Raw genomic sequence first — 23,664 nt, forward strand, 5'->3', positions numbered from 1 at the left:
AGATTGGGCGAGAGAGCAAAAGCAATTGGGGGACAGAGAGATGGGTTGGGTGAGAGAGTAAGAGAGAGATTGGGGGAGAGAGGAGAGAGAGATCGATTGGAAGAGAGAGAGATGAGTTGGCAAGAGAGAGGCCACATAGAGAGCGAGAGAAGAGAGAGATTTGGGTGAGAGAGGAGAGATATTGATTGGAAGAGAGAGATGGGTTGGCAAGAGAGAGTTGGCAGAGAGAGTGGCCATATAGAGAGCGAGATAGGATGGGGAAAGAGAGAGAGAGGAAGAGAGAAATGGGTTGGGCGAGAGAGCGAGATCGATTGGGTGAGAGAGATGGGTTGAGAGAGAGAGGGTATGGGGCGAGTGCTGGGTGAGAGAGAGATGCATAGCAAGGTGGAGAAAAAAAAGAGAAAAAAGAGGAGTGAAATGAGAGGGGACCTATGTGTCCCTATGTATTTTGTTTAGGAAAAAAATTACTACCAAATAAACATTGGGTGGGTAATAACCATTTAAGGGGTTAGAAGATAGGAAAATGAAAAATTTAATGCTGCCAAAAAGACTTTACAACTCAGGTTCTATATGAAAATCATCTTCCAAATTAGGGTGTATAGAGAAAATTTCCCAATAAACAAAAGGGACCGCGTACCATGATATTTAGTTTTGACTTTTGGCCTGCATGATATGCTCCCATGGGAGCATACTGTCGACATGCTCTTTCAGGGCGAAATAATCATTTCAGAGATTTTTTGATATGAAATTTGCGGATCCACTTAAGTATGTGTGTTCCCTCTCAAAAACTTTCTCTGATCTAATTACCCAAAAATAAAAGCTTTCTCTGATCCTTCCATGCCTTCTTCCCTTATCTCGTTCTTTTCGGTGTTGGGTAGTAGAGCCTAATTTACGAAGGCGCTGCTATTAAAGAACTCTCGCTCAATGAGTGGAGTTTTTGGCACACTAATTTACGGGGGTTTTGTTAGGCTACACCACTTGGTGGTATAGACCCTTAAAATGCTAAATATTTTTTGACACTAAAATACTCTGAAATTGGAATACAAAGTTTTTCAAGTAGGGGATATTTTGGTCATTTTAAAGGGTAGAATAGATATTTTTATAAGAAAATAATGACATTCTATTGGTAGTTAAAAACAATCAATGTATCTTGTGAGTGATGTCACATACCATTTTGGTGATGTCATTGTCCACTATTGTTAATAAATATTTTTGTTTATATTAGACATCTCTAGTTTATCATTGACTAATTATTTAAAATACCACTAAAAAAAAGTTATTATATTATAGGAAAATGATATCTAAATGTCTAAAAATATTGAGCGCTTTAAGGGTCTACACCTCTTGTGGTATAGCCTAATAAAACCCTTTATTTTACCTACTAAATATTTAGGGTTTTATCTAGTAAAGTACAAGAACAGTTTGCTCCCCGAGGGAATATCTTAGCTTATGGCTTAGCTTGCATTTTCCCGAAAGAAAAATGAAGAAGTTGCCGATATTTTGGTTGGGAGCCGAACCCCCAAGCCGCGCCGAACCGTGAGCCGAACCGGAGAAAATACGTATGCAATGATGCCATCAAAAGGGGCAAAAACAGGTCCGTACCCCTCTAAAACAGCGAACCTTAAAGTGGGTGACGTGGCTCTTGGTGGGGGCATCTCACCTTAATCTTTCCCCCCCAAAAATGTGTTTTCCCATATGTTTAAAACCCGTCCTTCCACATCACTCCCAGATATTTTCGCTCCACCACTTTCCGAACGTTTCTCTGCAACTCTTCTCCCCCCTCGCTTTCTCTCTCTTGAACTCTTCTATCGTTTGTCTTTCTCTCTCTTCCATTTCTTTTACTCTCGCATCTATCTTCCTCTCTCTATCTTCTTGCCCCTTCTCTGTGCTTTTTTACGCTTGCATTCACTCTGCAACTTCTTAGTGTCTCTCTGGTGCCAGTATGCCTCTCTCTCTCTCCCTCCCTTGTTTTTCCTTTCATTTCTTCACTTTTTCTCTCTATATATCTGTGTCTATTTCCTCTTTTTGTCGAGTAGATTGCAATTCCGAGTTTTTATTGGAGGAGTGGCTCTTATTTTTCTGAAAAACAGAGTGGCTGTTGTTGATGCTTTTGTTTCGTTTTCTTGGGATAACATGCTTACTGACGCAATGCCTTGTTTGCATTAGGCTTATTTGGATTTCTTGTACTCTAGATGATTGTTTTGTATTGAATGAATTAGATTTGCAGTTGTGCATTTCAATGGAAGATTGTTGTGGCTTGTATTGTTCTCATGAGTGGATTGCAGATGGCTAAAACACAAAAGTAAATACAATGCATGTTTGTTTTTGTGATGTAGGTTAGAGATCGCTTCTGCTTACTGATTTAGTTTGCTTGTTTTGTTTGGATCATGGATATTTCATTACTTGTTACGGAAATAGCTTAGAAATGGAAAAATCAGTTACAGGCTTGTGTATAATGAATCAAGAGGCACTCATTTTCGCGTTGTTGTGCATTTGCAAGTCTCCCTTACACTTTCTTTTCTATTTCAATGATTTTTTTGGTTTTTATTTTTATTTTTATAGCATATTATTTCTTTTATGGATCTTTGTATGCTGATACTTTGTTGCATGTGAAATGCCCTGCATCTAGCTCTAAGCAGGGGCAAGCCTCTGGTGTTTTAAATCTGAGACCCCCTTTGTACCTCTGCAAGTTTACCTCTGTTAGTTTATACTTCTAATCATCTATTAAGTTCTTGGTCTTGTGTCCTTTCATGGATATGCGTGCCTTGACAACTTCGTTTTGCCTCTGTTTCTTCACAACTCGCATTGCATATGAACTCCTAATGCCATTTTCAGAACAGTGGCATCCATTTGACCTTTTGAGAACAGTGTGAAATCTTGTCCCCATGGAAGCCATTTTCTTTACTAGTGCTTGTTCTAATCTGTTTTCCTTTAAGGGATCTCAAAGTTTTGAATCTAACAATTATAAATGTATCACGGGATCCTTTTGTTAGTTGTCTTTGTTTTATTTAGGACTCTGCTGTAATTTTCATCTCATTCCATGTCTTACATTCATTTTTAGAAATGGAAAGAGACGAAGTATCGCAAGTTTGCAACATGAGAGCTCCCCAGAAGATCATTCATCCTACTATTAATCTCTTACCGTTCTGCAATGGTGCTTAAGTATGGATCTGTTATGGGCTTTAGCATACAGTAAACTATTGGTGGTTTCTATTTGAAAAAATGAACGGTTCATGACCTGACCTGTGAGGTTCTCTCGAGTGTAACTGTGCGATTGTTCTCTTTCAGATGGTGTGAGATGGGGAAAGAACAAACTTCTGATTGAGATTGAAGATTCGAAGTAAGCACTTAAAGGCCAGGTTTGGTTGAAGTGTGCTTTTTCTACAATTCTTTTCTTGCGTATGTGAGTGTATATGAACATGCATTTGGTTAGTTTGGAAATAGGGATCCTTATTGAGTAGCATACAAGATGTCATATACCGTTTGTGTATCAGTACTCTAGAAACCCGTCTTTCTGCTTGTTTTTTGTTGCTGTACTTTCTTTTCTTTTACATTTTTTCTTATTACCAGAGATGGAAAGCATGATGCTGGAGGGGTCCTTTGGACCTTTTGAAGCAATGAAGTCGCAAGAGTCTATGCGCAAATTAGTAATCTAGTTTGGCAAATGATAGGTCTTATCGATAAAATGACTACTTCTTGTCTATCTCTATGGAGAATTCAGAAAGATTTTCAAAGTTCAAACGAGTTAGAAATATGAAGGATCTAAACTCGTGTAGTAAATACTCAATATATGATTATGAATTTGTGAGATTGGGATGGCATGGGTGCAGCTTTCAAGACCATTCTCTAGTGTCATCTGTAATATCTCTTTCTCTGTCCTGTGTTTGACTTTGTGTTCAGGCCTTCAATTCCAGTTTGTTTGCATGCATACGCCTAGACATGGTAGATTGGGGTTGCAATAGATTGTCAGTTTTTAGCACTTTAAAAGGTTTGAGTTTTATTTATTGGAAAAGCTACTCTGTGGTAAGAAATAATTGAGGTTTCAGGGTGATCTCTTAAGCTGCCAGAAATTGTGCATCTTAAAACCCCCAATTTTTTTAATTTATATGTTCTGAACATGCAATTATCCCCTTCTGCTGTGAGATCTTAAACCCAAGAAATTTCTACTCTAGTGGTCTCTGCTACTTCACTTCAGTTGCTAGCTGATACTTGTTGATAACACTGTTGTTTCCATATCTGCGATCCTCATATGCAGCAATAACATTCTAGTAACTTCTCTGTCTAACTTTTGCCAACATATGCTCTGCTTCTCTGTATGCATTGCTTTTGGTTTTTTAAAGGATCAGTTTTTCACTGTTTCCTCTTGATCTGGGATGTAGGGAATAGTTAATCTGAGTACTGAGTATTTGGCTTCACATTGCTCTAAACATCAGAAGTTGGATAATGAATTCTAGAGTTTACATGCTGCTTGGTTCACTTGTTCTATGAGGATGATGATTGCCTTACATAAGAGTTTTTTTTGGCATAGATTTTTCATATATGTTGATGGGCCAATGGCCTTTTGGATAGATTATAATTATGTAAATATAGTTCATGTGTGAGGCATTTTCTCTTCTCTAATTGAGAAGTGATTCAATTGTTTTTTCAAAGAATTCCAACAAAAAACAAAAGACAAGCAAGAGGTCTTTTATTTTGATTATTCAACAGCCTCCCACTGTTCAGAAGAATGAAGCTAGATCGCAGGGCCTAACTAGCCATCACTGCCTCTTACTGGCAATCAAACCGTCAACACATTAAAATATGGTTTGGTTTGGATCCTTATCATTTTATATGTTTGTGTTAACTTGCATATGCGCTGTTGTGCTGACCATGTGACTTCCTCTCAAACATCATTAGCTTTAGTTTTCCTACTAGGCTGTAACTAACCAATGCCCAATATCCTTTTTAAGGTGCATATATGAAAGTTGATGAATTCTACAATTTGATTTCATTCTTACTACCGGTCTCGAAGCTACAAAAACTTGTCATACTGCTAATTTTCTTTTTGTTTTGTGGACATGATATATTCCAGTCGTTTTTATTTATATGATTGCCATGATTTCAGTGAGAATCTGCTCATGTTCTTGAGTGTGATGATGCAAATTCCCATCCATCATGCATACTGTGGTTATGCAATACAGCAGAGTAACAAATTGGGGAAATCGTTTTCTGCAGTCTTAGCTTCATATCCTACAAATTCATCCCTCCCTTTTTGCACTAGAGATTGTGTTATAAATGCATGCGAAGACTATCAGGATGTTAATTGTGGCTTGTTTGAGCATAGATATGATCACTGTGGGTCGCACTAGCTCCTATTAGCAAACAATTAAAGAAATTAGTTATTTTGTGCACCTCATAAAGAAACCTATGGTGAATGTCATAGGGGTAGGTTTTTAATGCTATAGGAATGCAGGAGAAGTTTCTTTATGTTCACTTGTGAGATGGATATATCCCCAAATATAAGGTTCTAGATGTAGTCACCATCCCAAGCTTAAGGATGAACAGAAATGATACTAGGGTAGTCCTATGTGATTGTTTAAATCTTGACAATAGTTGTGCTTTTGTCGTGTAGAGCATCATAATCTGAAGAGATACTGGTTTCTTGGCACCAGCAGATATCTCTGAGAATGGCATTTTGATCATCTATAACTGGAAAAAAACAAAAATAAAATATAAACTGGCAAAAGAATATTTATACGAGTCAAGGTTTGCCATTCTTGTTTCTAAAGTTTCACTTCATCATACCCATGCTCTACACACTTTCTCATTATTTATTTTATTATATGCAAAAGTGAGTAGTCTTTTACATGATTATTTACACCAATGAAACCTTGGATTAGAAGGGACTAGGCAATTGGTGCTTGAGGCTTAGTGCTAGCTTGGATTACAGTATGGAACGTATGTGGTTAAGTTTACTTATAGCTTGTTTAACTGCTGTATGTGCTCGTGTCAGTTCATTAGTGAGTTTCATATATTGGTGCTTTTGCATTTGGGTTAAAACTGGTAATTTCTCCCCCCCCCCCCAACTGACAGGCACACCTAATGGAGTGTAAAAAGCGGCTTCTAAAGAAGCCATCGACACAGTCCAGGTGTTAACCTGAAATTCCACCCAAACCTGAAAAGCAGTCCATAAAGTGTGTGGTGGCACAAATCTGTAGACATTTTACAATTGAATCATTTTTAAGGATTGAGAAACAGTTTTTAATGAACTTTCATGAATTTTATTGCTGGAAAAGGAAAATTTCCCTTTATTTTGGGGGAAATGAAACTTTTCAATTGAGAAAAAAAGTAACTAGTCGTCATCCATCTTTTTCTAGGGCAAGAAGAAAAATAATTTTTTCTATTTTTTTTGAGTATGGAAGAGAGAAATTCTTCCTATGATTTTAGATATTATGAACTTTACTGCCAAAAAAGGAAATTTTCCCTTGATTTTAGGGGAAACGAAACTTTTCAATCGAGAAAAAAACTTAGTTGTCATCTATGTTTTTCCTGGGTAAAAAGAAGAATGAATATTTTTTCCCATAAGTTTTGGGTATGGAAGAGAGAAATTCTTCCTATGATTTTGGGGGAACAAAAATTTCCCAAGAAAAAGAAATGAATAACAGTTAACTAGCATTCCTCTATTTTTTGGTAATAAAAGTTAACTAGCATTCCAGAGGTTTGCGATGAAGAACAAATTTCAAAGAAACCAATTTTTTGGTAATACATGAAGCCTTTGTTAACAGTATGAGATAATTTTCTTTCTAAAAAGCAATATGAGATAATTTTTTTATCAATGAAAAACAGAAAGAATATCTAAAGAGAGGAATTTTTGCCAAAATTTTGGGAATACATGAAGTTTTCGACAAGAGAATCATACAAAGAAAACATGTACTTTTAATTGATTTTTGATACAATTTTGCAGTTTCCTCTTTAGCTCCTCTCTTTGTGCACAATTTTGCCTGGGAAAACATGTAATAGCGGATTCAAAATTGTATCTGAGCATCCCCCATTGGTTCTATACGTGATTCATAACTAGAGACCTTTTCTGGTCCTTGACTAATCGGGGCTCAAACTCCAGAAATTAGAAATACCAAGATAGGAATAACACTTGATATCATTAGAAATGCCCATAAAATATCATGCAGAAACATAGAATGGAGAACATACGGAGGCTTTGGAATATTATTTTCGGGCACTAGAGCGAAATTCCTTTTACCACAGGCTTCTAATAATATGCCGTGATCTGTCATTATGTGTGACTATATCTACTCTAGAATACAATAATGAATAGAGTAGAATAATAAAGAATAAAAACATAAAAAGAATAACAAAGAATAAGAAGAATTAGAAGAATAACAATAATAGAAATGAAAGAAGGAAAGCTTCTTCTACTCTTCCTTCCTGTTTCTTGTTTATTTTTCTTGTATTTGGGGTGATTAGAATTCAGGAAATATGAATTTAGATTTAAAATAATTTCTTCATGTTAAATATTGCTATAGAAAGTCTTCATTTTGGTTGGGATAGGTACTTGTTCAATTACTTGCTTGGGCAGCCCATGGTGCATTTTGGAGAGGAAAACAAACGATTTCTTCATGGTTGGAATAGGTAATTGTTCAATTACTTGCTTGATTTATGGGAAGTCCATGGTTCATGTTGGAGAGGAATTAAAATAATATAGTTTATTTTTTGTAAAAACTTCTAAAAAGAGTACGTAGAAGCAGGTATTTTGAAAGGGATAGATGGTTAAGGCATAGATGGTTAGAGTGGTGGTTGCCACAACGTGATGTCTTGAGTTCGATCCTCACCCGGTCCTAAGTTCAACTCATGCACACACACACATATATCATTTAAAAGTGGGTAGTTTTGAAATATTTACAATACTTAAGTCTACATTTTCAAAAAGAGCTAGTATTGTTGAAATATTTACAATATTTGCTGTCTATTTTGTAATTTTTTCAAACATTTTGGGAATATCTGAAATATTCTTGAATTGCTCATTTTGTGGAGTCTATATTTTGTTCATTCTTTTTCATATGAATGTGCACTTGAATGATGATAGAATCAAATATTTCTTTCAAAATAAAAAGAGTATCACCATTATGATTGGATTTACTTTGTTTTGGTGGGTGGGTTGAAGCTAAAAACTTCTGCCGATTTAGTTGAAGCAATGTGATTTTGATAACATTCTTAATTTTAGGAAAATAAAGAAAAATAATTAACTAAACTAGTCTGCTAACTCAATTGGGTCACATAAGAGTCAATTAACCAAGTTGGATTTATTGTATTGGGCACAATGTATTATGAGCATGCTTTCTTTGGCTGTAAACTGACTTGATTTGGGTTTGAGTATATTTGGCTTGTATGGCTCTCGTCTCTCAAGACCGGTTCAGTTTTCCTAATTATGAAACAAACAAAATTATACATTACTATTTCTCAATAAATACTTTGTCCTACTTTTGATAGTATACACAATCAACAATTTAATCCAATTTCCCCCATTATTTCCTTATCCAAGAATGGCGTTTGTTAGGAGTAAAGCCTGGTCTCAATGTGCTCAACATAGTATGGTGCTTGTTAAGTGTACAGCCCGGTCTCAATGTACATAGAGTGGTGCTTGAATACAAGACAATTTATACACTTCGACATAAATACACCTCAACCACTATCTCTTGCAATTACAACTCAAAGTATGATGTAAACCAAAGAACATGGACCATGGGAAGCTGATTTACTTCAAGGATGCCCTAGATCACCTCCTTGAGACTTCATACACATGCCGGATGCTCCTCCTTGATACCACAAGTACAAGGGCCACTTGCAATCCTCCAAGAACGAAGCTAATGAGAACCAACCTAATTCTCCTTAGGACACAACAATGGACGGATTTGAGTGTGTAGATGTCCTAGAAGTCCCTAAGTGTGGTGTGTGGAGAAAGAGTCCATAATGTGGACTGTAGTGTGTAGTGTAAGGGCCCTCAAAGTGAGGGCTCAGAGAACCAACAAATGAAGGTAAAAGGGAGATTATTACCTTGTTGTAGATGGACTTTGAAGATAAGGTTACAAGAGCATACTTGGTGATGTAGAATGAATAAGGAATGGTGTGGGTTACGTGGATGGTTCATGTGAAAACAGAGTTTGAAGCAATGTTCGAGCGGCCGGTAGGCCAAAACGCCTTGGTTACGCCTAGGTGAGCGTCTTGGGCATACTTGCTACTAGGCGCCCACCTAGGTGGCCAAGGTGCAACCTAGGTGGTCGCCTCAAGGCGGGCGCCTAGGTAGTGCCTTGGCGAATCTTAGCCAACGGTGGAAAAAGGCCAAGGGCAAGAAAGGTAATATTCCCCCTTGGAAAGGGGGGAAAGGGGTTTTGGGAAGCTAATTTGGGGCCCCCAACCCTATGCGCCTAGTGCCACGCAAAAAGAAAATTGTAATAGTTAAGGCATATAGTAATGGCTAGGGGCTCAAGGCCCTTCTCTCTAGCTCACGGGCACGTGTGCTCTCTCTTTACATATTAGAAGAAGAGGAAAAAGAAGATGCCTTCCAATTGTTCGATGTGAGGCCTTTCTCTCACACACAGTCACATATATACACATACATGGATATGGATCCATATGCTCTTGCTCTCTATATAAAAAAAAAAGGAAGAAGATGACTTCTAAGTGTTTCATGTGAGCCCCCCTCTCTCACAGATTCATTTATCTCTCTCTCTATATATATAAAAAGAAGAACATGTCCGCCAAGTGTTTGATGTGGGACCTCTGACACACGTGCCCATATAATCTATTATGCACACACACACACACGCACACAAGCAATTCCCCTCCCCTCCAAACGTTAGCCCCTCTCCCCCCCCCTAAGTTGGTTCTGGGCACCTGCTTAGGCGGCTGCCTCTGTGTTTTTGGAACTTGGTCTCGAGTATGGGTTGGGACATGGTCATAAGTGTATACTATTATGTGCACCAAAGCTTACTCTCACTACTTTGGGGGGTGTGCTACACTCTAAGGGGGTTCCCACTCAATATTTTGCTAACATAATATTACATTGGAGAGGATGAGAAATGAGGGGTGAGCACTTCTATTTATAGGAGAAAATTAGGATTTGGTGAGTGAATAGCAGGTTCTCTTTTGGAAGGCGCAATGTAAACTGTTGATCTAGGAGAGATCTTGGTTGAAGAGGCTTCAATCCAAGTCATCAATATCTAGCTATCCACAGCCCATCCAAGCCTTTAATTTCTCTTGAATGCATTTAGTCTTGGTATTGTCTAGGTTCATCATCATCAACATCATCGTCATTGGACCTTGTTCCAACTATTTGGGGTGATCTCCACAAATCTTTCTCTGCCATTCTACTCTATTAAGGGCCATACCCTCAGTAAGACGAGATATCTCACTATTTTTATCCATATCCTTTTGGGCATGTTCCTTGCCCTTATAGAGCCTTCAACTTGAATCAAGTTGCACCTTCTAACCGGTGCTGTATTAGGTTTACATTGCATATGGTCAGCACACTTGAGTCTACTATCCCTCATTATATCGCTTATCGAAGCCTCAACTAAGTTCCCTTTACTATATTCATTTGAAATTCTAGGCTTTCTTGTCTTGCCACTCATCCATATTTATGGGTTAGTTGTTTCTTGACCGCACAATAAAGTATAGCTGGTCTCACAATTGTCCTAGATAACTTCCCCTTTGTAGTCTTGTCTAGGTTAATCCATGTCAATTCCATGACCAAAGGGGAGACTCTTGAAATTTTGATGAAAGCATATGTGTGTGTGTGTGTGTGTGTGTGTGTGTGTGTGAGAGAGAGAGAGAGAGAGAGAGAGAGAGAGAGAGAGAGAGAGAGAGATTTCAAGGGTAGGGCATGCCCCTCAGTTATTCATTGTTTATCTTGGTTTTTATGTGATGCAGAGAAAAATAGGCTAAAGTATCTCCTCTCTCTTACTTTAACTAATTCACATGGCCTCGCAGGTATGACCAATGAAAACAAGCATTAATATCAACTAATGCCCCTTCTAGTAAAAGTGCCCTTTTTCACATTTGTAAAGTGGTCCTCCGTTCCCTTTAAGCATCATATCAACAAATTCATGATAAGTGTACAACCAAACATGGACAAAACTAGTGGGCTGCCCTATGGTTGACGTCAAGCTGACATCAACCACTACATGGGTCCCCACGTGGTGGCCATCTCGGACAAATGTGGCCCATTGGCCATTTTGGCCACGTGTGTCAATTATCCTTGTTATGTATTTTCTTTATAACAATTTAATATCAACTAATGCCCCTTCTAGTGAAAGTGCCCTTTTTCACATGTGTCAAGTGGTCCTCCTTTCCCTTTAAACATCATATCAACAAATTCATGATAAGTGTACAACCAAACATGGACAAAACTAGTGGGCTGCCCTATGGTTGATGTCAAGTTGACATCAACACTATATGGGTCCCCACGTGGCGGCCATCTTGGACAAATGTGGCCCATTGGCCATTTAGGCCACGTGTGTCAATTATCCTTGTTATGCATTTTCTTTATAACAATTTTTCTTAGGCTACTGTCGGCTAAAAAGTTATTCTAAAATTTCTAAAAATCCCCAAATATGCCTTTTATGTTTATTTCACTATTTTAAAAAGTTTGGAGGTCTAGAAATCATAAAGAGAAATTAGGTTTGTAAATACACATATTGCCAAAGCGTCTTGCTTTGCTTACCTTGAAAACCCATCATCACTTTCTCAAATCGTCCCAACGAACCCATGACCTACTTATACAAGGGCTTATGCTTGGTCCATCGAAGCTGACCAGTAGCTGGTGGACTCCAGAATCTAAAACGAATTTTAGGTGCACCTCGAGGACAAGTCAAGCACCATAGTTGAGGGAATTTCCTCTCTTATGCACATGTGTATGTCCTTCCCAGGAACTTCCTTTGGGTAGGAGGCTTCCCAAATTGTGTTTGTCACATGTATATCGTGGGAAGGTGGTGGTCGAGGCTTTTGCCCTTGTCCTCACACGCTAGCTTCCTTGTGGGCATAGGTTTTCTCATTTGACTTTTTTACACTTGCAATCATAGACCACCTAGACTCCGTGAGCCACCCAAAATTGGGTCCCTTCTAGGTCCCATGCTCTTATGGATGCCAAAATCCAATATATAAATGAGGTATAGGTAATGCAGGCCTTGAAATTCCATACATCCAAGAGTGTTGTGCGTGTAAACATGCCTTTCTATCTTTGGTATATTACATGTGATTTCATGGAGTTCCACCCACATGCTCACCCAATGTTCACAAAATCGAACCGAAACGGTTAATCGGACATGGGCCTAGAAGCGGTTTAACCAGCCTAACCGGTATGCCAGCCGATTCAACCGCTCTAACCGGGCAAGTCCTTGGTGGTCAAAAAAATGTTAAAAAAATACGGAAAAAAAAAAAAATCTACTAAAATATGAAAGCATATAAAGAATGATTAACACAAAACATATTCAAATGAAGTTGAAAATTAATGAAAAAGATGGATTTTAATCCATTTTATATTTTATATTTAAAAATGCATTACAAATCAAATTCCTTATTTTTGAGAATTTATATGCATTTTTTTGAATTTGTTTTTTAAAAAATACCGGTTGATCACCCTAACCGCCCAAAATCGGAACAGGCCAGTGGCTGGTTCCAATCTAACCGGGTGGTTAGCGGTTAGATCAGGAGATTTTGCGAACAATGTGCTCACCTATCAAATTAGACGACCATTAAGCCCTGTAACACCTTTATGGTCCACCTTCTACTATGGCAGTTTCATAAGTCCACGCCTTATCATTAGTGGTTATCACTCATGGCTCATTAAAGGACATTTAGTGGTCTTGGTAAACTCGCTACACATTAGTTCCCATGTATTAATACATACATGCATGGACATTACACAACAATTAATGGTCACAAAAGCCGATTACCTGTGCATTCACCTTCTCTCACATGGCTTATGGCTGTTGAACAAGCCCAATTCTAGCACAGTTACACATTTGAAATTCAAATCCCACACTTGACTACGTTAGGGAACAATTTTATAATATGCGCATGTTTGGCATATTCAAAGACTTCCCAATCGAGAAAATTTGCTTACTCTTGTCTTTGCAGTGCAAAATCTAAGGCATCACCTATTAGCACACCCGGTCAAGCTCGTATCAAAGGACGACCTCATTAAATATTTACTCGCACAACTTATATTATTAGGACGATTGGCCAAATGGTTCATCCTATTGATGAATTTGATATTACCCTACATGCCTCAGATGGCAAAAGGACAAGCCTTAGTGAATTTCCTTTTGCCTCAGAAGGCAAAATTATCACCACTTGCCGAAGAGTTCCCAACGAGGATGTTCTAATGATTGAGTAGCATCCCAATTGGAAAATATACGTCGGTGGATTACAAACTAAAGAATCTGGTGTGGGTATACTCTTGTTTACACTAAAAAAAAGGGACATTCCCATATTTGTCTCTTTGGAGCATAACTATAGGAATTAAGTAGAGTTCGAAGCTCTTATTACTGAGTTGTGCATGGCTATTGCACTTGGAATAGAGACTCTTTTCATTTATGGAGATTCTCAACTCTTCATCAACATCATCATTGTCAGAGCCCAGTGATTTGAAAAGCGGACCGCCCAGCTCCTAGGAGGTCCAGAAGGCATGGGCGCATCGCCCAGGCCTAGGTGGCTAAATTAGGTGGACGGTCCTTGGGTGGCTGCCTAGGCGGTATGGCACACGCTTTGGCGAGTGCCAAAAGGAGATCTTTGAGTGGTTTTTTTGAAAAAAGAATTGTTTTTAAGCGTGGGTTTGGTTCATTTGAACCTAAACCTACTAGAGATTTAGAGAGAGAAACTTAAAAAAAAATTGGATTTTGTGATTTTCATTGGATCGAAGTGTTTCTCAATGTTCAGGAAATGGATCCAAACATCACCTATTAAGATTAGATTTAGTTTTGGAGTTTTTTAGGCCTATTAGAGGGTCTTTTTGAAGATTTTGGCACCAGAAAACATCTCAGAGGTGGAAATTTGGAGATCAAGCAATCAAAGTAAGTACAAAGTTTTATTTTTGAGGTTGCTTATATTATTTTGAGATGTCTTCTTTAGGATCTAGTCGAAGTGGTGATTTGGGTTGGAAATATGGATATAACCCGAATCCAAATGACAAAAACTTCATAAGATGCAATTATTGTGAAAAAGATACAAAGGGGACATAAACCGGTTTAAGAAATATCTTGTCGTTGTTAAGGGAAATGTTGCCCTTTGTAAAAATGTTCCTGAAGCTAGCAGAGAGGAGATTAACCAATATATGAGTTCAGTAAAACAAAAACAGGAACAAAATCTTTGTCATTTGAATAAGTCTAGTTCTGGTTCTATTAGAGGAATGATCTGGGTTGGATGTATGATTATAACCTGAAACCAAACTATAAAAATTGTGGGTGTAATTTTTGTGAAAAAGATGTCAATGGGGGTATTAACCGAATCAAGAAACACCTTGCCAGTATTAAAGAGAAAGTTGCTTCTTGAAAAAAGGATCCTAAAGCTATTCAGGATGAGATTAGACAATATTTGAATTTAGTAGAACCAGAAAAGGAAGAAAATGAGCCTTGTTTAATGAAAGTATCTTCCCCAGGTTCTTCTGAAAGTGGTGATCTATCTGAATGACGAAAATCCTATTAGGTATAATTATTGTGGAAAGGGTACTACTGGGGGTATTTACTGGTTCAAGAAACACCTTGCCGGTATTAAAGGCGATGTCGTCCCGTGTAAAAATGTTCTCAAGGCTATCAGGGAGGAGATTATACAATATTTGAGTTCAGGGAAGCACAAGAAGAAAGAAAATGGTGAAAAGACACTAGGTAGAGCAGCCAAGACTCCCAAAGCCTCATTTGCACAGAGTAGTAAGAGGGAGGTAGAAGCAGAGGAGAAAGAGGCAGATTCAGAAGAAACAGAGGAGGACGAGCATTATGTTGAAGAGGGAGATGACTCAGATGATCATGGCCTCGAATCTAATGCATATGATGAGGCTTTCCCTAATCTTGATGATGATGATGATGACTGAAGAATGAAGACGCTTGACTCGTGGTGTTGACTATTGAGTTTTAAACTATATATTTTTTTATATTTTCTTTTTCTTATTTTTAGTTTCTAGCTTCTACTTTCTAATTCTTGTCTGTATGCTTGTATGGTTCAAGCATTGTATGAAAATATGAATTTTGGACTATCTAAATTCTCCTCATTCATGGAAATATGGATTATGTGTTATATAATTATACTAATAGACTTAGACTACCATTTTTCTTTTTATTGGGCCACTTAGGTTCTGGGCGCTGGGCGGCTGGACCTCTCGGCCGCTTAGGTACTGCCTAGCGCTTTTTGAAACACTGTCAGAGCCTTTTCCGAACTAATTGGGGCCGGCTACACAAATCCTAGTCTGCCATTCTGCTCTATTCTACCATTCTGCTCTATTAGGGGCCATACCCTCAAGAGGCCATAAGTCCCCATATCTTTCTCACTACTCCAACCTTGTCCTTTTGGACCTACCCTTTGCTCTTTTTGAGTCTATCATTTGAATTAACTCGCACCTTCCAACAAATAATGTATTGGGTTTGCACCACACATGACCAACCCACCGAAGTCTACTTTGTCTCTTCATTTCACCTATTGGTGCCACACTTAAATTCTCTTGCATGTATTCATTTCAAATTCTATCCCTTCTTGTCTTGCCACTCATCCATTTTAACATCTTCATCTCAGCTACACTCATTCTATAAGTATGTTTTTTCTTGACTGCTGAACATTCCATCCCATAAAGCAAATATAGTCTCATAACTATCTTATAGAACTTTGCCCTTTAGCTTCATTGGTATGCAGTGATCACATAAACTCCTATTGCACGTCTTCACTTTGCCCACCCAACTTTAAATCTATGTGCGACACCTTTCTCTACTCTCCATTTTCCTGGGTTATCGACCCAAGATATCAAAATTGCATTCGTTTTGGTATTTCTTGGCCGTCATACTTAACTACTTCCTCGTCTCTACTCCTATTATTACTAAACTTGCATTCCATATTCCAGAATGTCGCGAGAACCCTTGCTTATTTTTCAATTGAATTGGGCAGCACTACGAGGTGTCGCTTTTAGGGAATGCCCTAGCTAACCATCGCTCATTTCTCACTACATTCAAGTTCTAGTACACACATAGATTTCAGGGAACGCCCTAACATAAGCATATAACATATTCATGGAAAGGTTTGGCAAAGTTTTATGTTGTTGCCTATTTAACACAACCGTTTCCTTTACCCAGGCTTGGGACAAATTAAGGGAAAGTTTATGGTCCTCACCTTTCTTAGAGCAACATTTTATCTATATCTTGTAATTTAATTTAAAAAACCCATAAAATTACACACAAACATAATTAGAAAAGGTAAAACATCAAATAACTACAAAATTAAGTCGCTAAATGCAATGGAGATTCTCTACTCGTAAGTCGTGAAATACAAGGGACTTATAGTGTCTGTAAGATGGAACTCCAACCATATTAAAAACATGCCACTAGCCTTATGAACAACTTCAAGGAAGTGCGCCTTACGCATTTGCCAAGGAGCCAAAACAGCTAGACCAATGCCTTGACTGAGCTAGGGGCCTTAGTCTCAATTCCTCCTTTGGGGACATTACGAGTCTAGATTCAGTAAAGGGAAATGCTTACTGCAGGTCTAGAGCCTGAAACCTCGATACAGGACACCTTGTCAATTTCGACTTTTACCTTAGCTATTGCGGAAATGCGACTTGCTCAATACATGGCTTGCAAACCAGTAGAGACAATTGACTAGGGACAACCCATCATGGATTATGTACAATATGGGGGGCTACTGGAAGACAAAAAAGAAAAGGATTTCATTTGGAGAAAAATAATGAGGTTCACCATCATAGATGGGACCCTTTATCGAAGGAGCTTCGACAGACTTGCCCTCTCCTGTGTTGCATTCGAAGATGCATGCATGTTCTTGATAAAAAGCTCTTGAGGGAATCTGTGGGCTTCATCAAGCCGGACCTGAGTTACATCTTAGGATTAGGAAATTACGATTTTTCTTACCTACTATGGCCCAAGACTGTACTAAGCATTGGAAGAAATCCCCTGTGTGTCAGTTCCATGCTCCAACCGCCAGAGCCTCTTCATTTGACCGCAATCTCTTGCTCCTTACCTAAATGGGGTGTGGTTGTCGTTGGTCCAATAGATCCAGCTTCTTTGGCTGACCATATTATCATCTTGGCGGCTACAGACTATTTCTCTAAATGGTATAAGGTAATTCTGCTAAAGAGTGTTCTGGAAAAGGCCATTACCAATTTTGTGTGGATGCATACCATATTTCGATATGGAATCCCAGATCGGATAATTTCAGATAATGGTTCTCCATTCGAAAGTCAGAATAGCGTTGGCCTTCAACAAGAATTCCATTTGATATGGAGATACTCTACAATTGACTGCCCCAAGGCCAAATGGTCATGTTGAGGCATTCAACAAAACCTTATGCAATGCGCATCACAAAGTGATCTCTAATACAAAACGATACTGGCATGACAGATTAATGGCAGTGTTATGGGTCTATAAGACCACAATGAGGGGAGTAGCTGGTGTTGTGCCATATGCCCTCTTATACAATTAGAAATACTTTCTTTGCTCATGGCAGTGTGCAACAACTTGTGTGAAGAGGACAAGGCTAAGGTTCGCTTGAAGGAACTTGAAGCGCCAAATGGAAAGCCAAGCATAATATAGAAATCTATGAGCCATGAATGAGCAATACTTACGACAAGAAGAAAAAATCGCTCATTGAAGCAGAGTGACCTTGTCCTTGCCCTGGCCCTGTGATGCCCCATTCTATACACTGGGCCCTAAGATGTCTCATCGTATATAGTGGGAAACTACAAGGGAAATTTGAGCATAAACAGCAAGGCCCATTTGTGGTGAAGAAAAGTATGCTCTAGTGTGTCTTACCTCCTTGGTAATGGAGGAGGAGAACCTACCATGTCAGTCATTAACGACAAGTATATTAAGCACTATTTTGTATGAACAAAAAAAAAAATCTTAAATGTAAAAGTCTGAACTACAAGTCCTTCTAATACAAGAGCTTAAAACTGTATCATCTAAAGCCCATCAGCCTTATAAAATACAAGAGCTTTAAACTGTGTCATCTAAAACCCATCGGCCTTGTAATGTTTCCATTCTGATCCTAAAAAAAGAAAGAAAAGGTTCAGGAAACGATTTATTTCCCAGCCCCTCCCCTAAATTAATCAAGAGGAGAACGCAACTTGATGGAGGCAAAATAATTCTTATCTTTTTATTTTATTCAATTTTTTAAAAATATATATTTTGATTTTAGTTTTAGGGTCTATTTTAAATTTTTTAAGTTTTTTGGGATTCTAGGTTTTTTTATATTTTCTTTATTTACTATTCATGAGTGCTACTCGTGGTACTGTTCATAGTTACTATTCATGTGCTCACGGGTAGTGATTATGTGTTGCTATTCACAAGGGTATTCTTGAAATTCTAGAATTGTTTAGGGGTATTTTAGATTTTTAATTGTTTACTTGGGTTTCAAATTAATTTAGGGTTTCATAGGCTTATATTAGTTTGGATGTCACATTTTGGGAGATATGTTATGGGAATGAATTTTATTTTATAAAAAAAGTAAGTTTTTTTCTTAGCTTGATTTATAGCCATATTCTTTCTCCATTATTGCTGATTTTGCTTGTTTAATATTCAAGAAAAGAGTGGATTCGATTTCCCACCTTTCCTTGTTGCATTACGCGGTATCAGAGCATGGTTTGAGGACGGCTGGAGATTGCGGTGGCTAGTCGTGGACGTCTTAACCATAGGGATCCCGATCTGATCCAATTGTAGAAGGAAATCAACAGTCTGATGGATAGAGATGCATGGCTATTGCTGTGCAAGCGGGCTAGCAATAGCGTGCCCTAAACGAAGATGAATCTACATAAATAGATCCAAATCATGAGGGTTTCCATGGAGAATAGCTCGAATCAAAGTCCAACTCAGAGTTGGAGCGGAATGATGAAGTTGCCTTCAACCACTTGTTTGTCTGGAGCCTCATGTTTGGGAGAATAGATCACAGGATTTAGTTGATCTAAATGATTTGAAGGAGATCGAGGTTTATTTTTGCTTAGTTCGTATAAAAAATCTTCTGGATGTAGATTGAGATATGCCGTCCATCTTTGATGCATATTTAGATGAAGAACAAGATCTTGTAGGAGATCCAATTTACGATGATGATAAAGATTTTGTAGTTGAACTGGTATTTGATGATGAAAAAGATGGACTCAAAGGAGAATTGATAGGTGAAGTTGTTGGTTTAGTCGCGGATCTCAAAGATGCACCCATGGTGTGTTTTAGAGCTGAGTCTGGGCAAATTCAACAGGCCTATATGGCTGAAGTGATTCAAATTCAACAAATTTATGTGATTAAAATTATTCTACCGACATACAATGACCCTTTCCTTGAGGACAGGCCTATATGGCTGAAGTGATTCAAATTCAACAAATTTATGTGATTAAAATTATTCTACCGACATACAATGACCCTTTCCTTGAGGGCTTCTTATTTTCAATGTACAATCGTTGTCTTATGATTAGTGCATTTACCCACAAGTCTCAGGATCATGTTTATAAAATTCGAGTTGAAGAATGTTGTTGGACAAGTGCCAATTTTATCTTAGCACACTAAAAAACTCGAGGACGAGTTTTCTCCAACTAGGGAAGAATGATGGAGGGAAAATTAAGTATTGTTATTTTTATATTTATTCAATTTTAAAGGATGCATAAATTGATTTTAGTTTTAGGGTTTATTTTAGAGTTTTTAATTTTTTTTGGGGTTCTAGGATTTTTTATATTTTCTTTATTTATAATTCATGAGTATTATTCATGGATTGTTCATAGTTCCTGTCATGGATGTTGTTCATGTGTTGTTGTTCACAGGTACTGTTCGTGAATATAGGGGTAGTTTTGGAATTTTAGTATTTTCAAATGGTATTTTAGAGTCTTAATTGTTTATTGGTTTTCAAGTTAATTTAGGGTTTCAGAGGCTCATAAATGGTTGGATGTCACATTTTGGGAAATATATGTTGTAGGAATAAATTTTATTTTATGAAAGAAAGTTCTTCTCTTGGCTTGATTTACGACCATGTTCTTTCTCTATTATTGCTGATTTTACTTATTTAAGAAAAAGGGTGCAGTCAATTTCCAACCTTTCCTTCTTGCATCACAACTCAAGTCTTATGTAAAGGGCATCTTGGAGACTAGCTATCTATGCCTTAGGCCTTTGAGACGTCTCCTCAGCCACCTGTACTCCATATGTGATGAGCGTGTCACCTTCTCCATTGACTATGGTGACTTTCTTTGATACCTTATGGATTTCACTCTTAAGTGCTGTTTCTTTGCCTGACAACATTGCAACATGTTGCGAAAGTCTTGGGATACGTGTAGATACTATCTTGAACTCACGCTTCATTTCTAATAGACGCTCATGCTTCATTTCTAACAGACGTTCAATATTTCATTGGAGAGTTCGGACTGAATCCCTTCAGTGGTGGACAAAGATTCTGCTTCATGGTTCTGAGATGCTTGCCTAGTATCCACTTGGGCATAGTGGACGTCCAATTCCTTCTCGAAGATCTCTCTAGCCTGCACTCTTTCTCTCACCAAGCGAGAATGCTCCTCTTCTGGGAACAAAGGAAGCGCTGGCCTCACACGCAGCAAGATTCCTTTCACAATCGGATATTTTCTAAGGGGTTATTGTACTGTGATAATAACACAAGGGAATCATCAAAGACCTTCTCAACCAAAGCAAGGACCTCAAATGGGGAAAAGCAGACTTCATGCAATAACAAAGTAAATAGCCCAAGCCACAATTTGTTGGCCCTAGAAGTCGTTGCCTCATTTGCTTGAGAGAAACTTAAAAAAAGGGATGATGAGATAAGTAAACACATAGTACATCTCAACTTCCTAACATATCAAGGTGTACAATAAGAATACTTGTGGAAGGAACTGTGACCAATGCAAGTGCATCGTTCGCCCTCAAAGGGGAATTTGGGATGGAAGCATCCACATCCATCTCTCTACCACTTGAACATTTGCCACTATTACGTTGTATCATAGGTTCTTCTGCAGCAGGAGAGGGCACCGGATCGACATCATTGTCTTTCGAATTTAAGAAAAGTAAAGTGCATCTCAAACCTTATGTTCTCGTGGACACTCAAGCAGTACTAAAACCTACAAGGGTTCCACCAAGGCACATTCTTTCCTTTCCATGTCTCTAGCCACACGTACAGTGCCAACTTGGTAATTACTCTCTGGCTTTGAATCAATGAAACAAAAAATGAAAATTCTCGGGGGAGGAGCTTTGACCAATGGTCCTCTACACATTCTCGGCCTTTTTTTTTTTTTTTTTTTTTTTGAAATTCACCTGACCTATATGAGTTTTCTCCGACTGGGCAAATAAGTTCATAAGAAAAGGCACTGTCTTGGGCTCTTGAATGATTCGTGTTCCTGTTGCGATCTTTTCCCTTTTTTGAAACTTTTGTCTCACCACGAGATGAAGTTCCTAAGTCAAGATTGGTAAAGTATTGATACCAATATTCTACCTTCGTTGAGCCAATGTTGTGTGGTACATATAAAGGAATTTATAAGAATGTAACTACTACACAATTGGAATCTTGGGATGTTCCTGAAAAAGAATCAACCCCACTTTGCCCACAAGCACCACGTATGCAGATGCCACAAGAGAGTCCATACTTACTGCAGCAACTTCAAACGGTTGTGCAGCCAACTCAACCTCAACCACTGGCTCTGGCATTATCTCTAATGAGCAAAGTTCCAATGAAAATCTCTTCCTCTTCCTTCTCATTGCTCTCACAAAAGAAGCTAGAGAAGTTTCGATGTCAGGATTCCTCTTACGGCACTTTGAGCGCTATATGAATTTCGTTACAATATCTTAAAGAGTTGCCGGACCATCGCTTTCTCTTGCCACAAATCTTCATCATTTATGCACTAGATAGTCTTTCAACTAGTGAAGACAATTTTCATGGGCCCATTGACCCAATCAGTTGGTCCTTTGATGACCCCCTTCATGATGATCCACATTCTAAGGTCGCAAGAAATCTAGTAGGACCTGACCTTTTTGTAGGAGTTCATTTTTAGTTTGTTGCTATTTTTACGGTCACTTAATGATTCCAGTGTTCTAATTAAAGGGGAAATTTATGGATCTTTTATAAGTTAATTTGAGGGTAGGGACTTATGGGGTATTTTTATAATGTTATTAAGTAGGGGTAGTTTTAGTCCCATTTTTTAATAACGTAATAAAAGGGTCTGGGGTGTTAGGGTGAACAATAAAAACAGGCTGTGAATAGCAACAACAAGCCTTATCTAGGGTTTGGGGTCTTTTTTTTGTATAAGGAAAGCCAGATCCACTAAAATCTGGCATGTTTTCATGATATATTGAACTCTTTTTTCTTCTTTTCTCTATTTTAGTCATCGTCAATAGAAGTTACTTGACTAGTGTTTCCCAACCACATGAACATATGCTTGTCGCAGGTACTCAGGGATGACTCGCTATGATATATGCCCTGCCACCCTCGAGGATTTGGGGCAGTAGGTGGAGGTGAACTGTACAGTGTAAACACCCGGTCAAGCCTCAAGAGACGAGCTCTCTTTGAGTTGTCTCCATGATGTTAAGTACATTTTTGGGGGCATCATAAAAAAATAAATGGCCCATACTAGCCCAAAACCAATCCTAATATAATTTGACCGTCCCGCCACTTCAGTCTGAGAACCACGAATGACGACCCTATATCGGTCACAAGACAAGATTCCCAAACTACTTCAAAGGTCACACCTCTCTTTGCCTTCCAGGGAAATTCTTGAGGGTTTCCTTGCTCTAGCCCAAGTTTATGGGTGAATTGATAAGGGAAATGAGGCTCCACAAACCCCTCTTCCCTATTTTCTATGGGAGAAGGGATGAACAAATACCTCTAAGGTAATGCATTTTTCTGTGTCCAATAGTACGCCATCCAAAAGAACACCAGTAGAGTCGACTAAGGCCCTGGCCTTTACAATGCCAATGGCAAAAGGATACTCTTTAAAATCCTCAGTAGTCACTCAGAAAACATTAATCGAGTGTCTCCCATAAATGGGCTTCACATTCCTATTCTTGATTTGAAGAAGGGAGGATACTCTTTAAAATTCTCGACCGTCACCCAAAAACATTAATCGAGCGTCTCTCATAAATGGGCTTCGCATTCCTATTCATAAGTTTAAGAATGATTGGGCACTCAGCATTCCAAGCGTATCTGGCATTTCAGTCATAGATCTACTGGAAATAAGCCCACACGTACCGTACAAAAATCTACTAGAAATAAGCCCTCATCCAACCCCACACGTATCGTACTAAAAACCTAGTTTGAGATTACCATTAACTTTACATGTTTTCCCCACTTCTATAAGTGACTCACGATCTATCTGAGACCATAATAAATGCTCTCTAACACCGGTTGTACCAATGTAAATTGCTTATCATGAGCCATCTCATAGGCAACAATGAAATAATCGGGACGAATGTAATTACCTCTTGAGCATGG

At 38.3% G+C, this 23,664-nt stretch overlaps 1 long non-coding RNA gene across 39 annotated transcripts in view; it reads left to right on the forward strand.

The window, feature by feature from the left end:
* Nucleotides 1-1,693: 1,693 nt before the first annotated feature.
* The window catches only part of LOC110008286 (uncharacterized), a 58,918-nt gene continuing 36,947 nt past the window's right edge, over nucleotides 1,694-23,664 (forward strand). For 8 of the 39 annotated variants that reach the window (XR_016046681.1, XR_016046656.1, XR_016046660.1 and 5 more), the window contains exons 1-4: nucleotides 1,718-1,940; nucleotides 3,062-3,162; nucleotides 3,289-3,359; nucleotides 7,546-7,626. This is a non-coding gene — a long non-coding RNA (uncharacterized LOC110008286). Of the gene's footprint in view, nucleotides 1,941-3,061; nucleotides 3,163-3,288; nucleotides 3,360-3,900; nucleotides 3,989-7,545; nucleotides 7,627-23,664 lie in introns of all 39 variants that reach the window. The other 31 variants (XR_016046665.1, XR_016046657.1, XR_016046664.1 and 28 more) reach the window with 15 other exon arrangements.

Source organism: Amborella trichopoda, chromosome 13 (assembly GCF_054954075.1).
Source record: "Amborella trichopoda isolate Santa Cruz 75 chromosome 13, AtrichopodaSantaCruz75HAP2 v2.0, whole genome shotgun sequence".
In the NCBI taxonomy this organism is placed as follows: Eukaryota; Viridiplantae; Streptophyta; class Magnoliopsida; order Amborellales; family Amborellaceae; genus Amborella; species Amborella trichopoda.